This window comes from Arachis duranensis, chromosome 8, assembly GCF_000817695.3.
Source record: "Arachis duranensis cultivar V14167 chromosome 8, aradu.V14167.gnm2.J7QH, whole genome shotgun sequence".
Classification (NCBI taxonomy): Eukaryota; Viridiplantae; Streptophyta; class Magnoliopsida; order Fabales; family Fabaceae; genus Arachis; species Arachis duranensis.
Genome location: NC_029779.3, coordinates 41,126,520 through 41,128,693, shown reverse-complemented (window position 1 = coordinate 41,128,693; position 2,174 = coordinate 41,126,520). Strand labels below are relative to the sequence as shown.

The 2,174-nt window shown below is 25.9% G+C and overlaps 1 long non-coding RNA gene across 1 annotated transcript in view; it reads right to left on the bottom strand.

The window, feature by feature from the left end:
- Positions 1–1,666: 1,666 nt before the first annotated feature.
- Positions 1,667–2,174, bottom strand: part of LOC110274688 (uncharacterized) — a 1,154-nt gene continuing 646 nt past the window's right edge. Inside the window, exon 2 of the long non-coding RNA XR_002366906.2 lies at positions 1,667–2,003. This is a non-coding gene — a long non-coding RNA (uncharacterized LOC110274688). The remainder of the gene's footprint in view (positions 2,004–2,174) is intronic.

Genomic DNA, 2,174 nt, shown 5'->3' with positions numbered 1-2,174 from the left:
ATAAGGACAACGACTATCAGGATCTGTAGTGATTAGGATTTTGTTCTAGACTATTTGATTGTATTTTATTTATCTATGTTTTTATTCTATTCCTGCGCTTGATATTTAATAAAATCATTATTTGGTTTCTATTATTTAAAATTTGAGTATTATTGTGTAAAAAAAATAAAAAAGTAAAAAATTGAATTTGATTACTAATTATGTTAAAACATATTTAAAAAAATAAAAAAAAATTGAATTTACCATTAGATTTATCGAAGAAAAAATCTAATAGTAAATCGGCACAAAACAATATAGTCTGGCGCCAAAATTACTGGCGAAAATTTTCGCCGATAATCAAATAATTTTTGGGCAAAGAATTTGCCGGTAATTATCATTGGATTTCGTAATTGGTTACCGACAAGGATTATACTCTTGGATTATTTCTGACGGTAAATCCGACAATAATATGTTTATCAGCGGATTATCTTTGTTATTCCGTCGGTAAATTTGACGGTATTCAACGTTTTTCTTGTAACAACTCTATATCTTCTTGAGAGCAATAAAAGATTTATGGATTTGTATGTCAATTTTAATGGGTAAAGTATTATTTTAGTCCCCAACGTTTGGGCCGAATTTTAATTTTATTTTTAATGTTTCAAATGTCCTATTTCATTCCAAAAAACTTTCAAACGTCCTATTTTAATCCTAAAAAAGTTTTAAACGGATTTAATATTGTTTCACCATTAAATTTAACACAAACAATTCACATATTGAAGAGCTAATAATATTTGATTTCAGTATGTAAATAAAATCGATTTACCAACGATTACTAATATAAGTTTTTTCTTTGATTTTGAAACGTTGATAATTGATTGGTAGGATTTAAAATTTAAAAAAAATTGAGAAGAGGTATTACAAAAAAATTTTGGTTATATTTTTCTAATACGTGGAAGAAGATACGATTTAATTAATAACGTTATTAACTTCCATGTCATTTATTTTATTAACTATTAATATCAAATTTAATATTAGGACTACGTTAAACCTATTTAAAATTTTTTGAGATAGAAATAAAACGTTTGAAATATTAAAAACCAAATTAAATTATAATTTGATCCAAACGTTGAGCACCAAATTTGTACTTTATCCCAATTTCAATTAGTCCAAACCCATAGCAAAACAAAGATTTAAACAAAAAAAAAAAATTTACGGCTAAATTACAAAAAAAAAAAATAAAAAACTTGGAATTAAAATAAAACTTGACCAACTTGTGATATATTACCCATGTCATTTTTTTAATGGCACCAAGTAGAAAAAGGATATGGAAGCAATTACTACCACAATTTTAGCCAAAATTAAAGTGTTGTTTTTAAAAAAAATCTAAAAAGTTAATACTAAACAAATTGAGTATGAAACTCATTAAAAGTAAGTTTTTTAGTTGGAATTTCAGATGTTTCTTCTAATTAAATTTTAGATAGTTTTATAATTTTATGTTAAATATTAACTACAATGTTAACTATATAATATTAATTCTCAAAAATTTCTATTGGAAAAAAGAGAGAGAGAGAGAGAACGACGAAGCTACGTACATATACAACGGTGACGAGTTCATGCAATTTTTCAATGGAAATAATAATAATCATAAAAGCAGTTCTCATTCTAAAGAGTATGTTACGTTGGAGTCTTGAAGAGTAAAAGTGAAAAGACATTTTACTTAACTGAGGTTAAATGTGTAATTACATAAAAGTCTCCTTATCTCCCTTCATTCTAAAACATAAAAAATACAAGGGGTAAAAAAACAAAAGAATTAAAAGTAAAATCCAAAATAAACTCTATACCACTCTTCCTACCTAATAAACCTACAAGGAAAATTGGAAGCTACAATACAATTAAAAATCATCAAACAAAACAAGTGCAGCAGTAGTGTTCATCTGCTACATCTTTTATATTATATAGATATATAGTTTCATCTTCATCTCAGTTCTTCAAGCTCGGATTAGCCCCTAATCTTAGGCTTCAACCTGCTACACATATACACCTTTTAATTTGATTTCATCAACTTCTAACTACGTATGTATAAATGGAAATACACAATGATGAGGGTCGAGGGGGATTTGTGTGTTCTTGTTTTGGTGTTAATTACTTCCAAAAAAATATATTTATATTAAGATAATATTATGAACTATTAAATA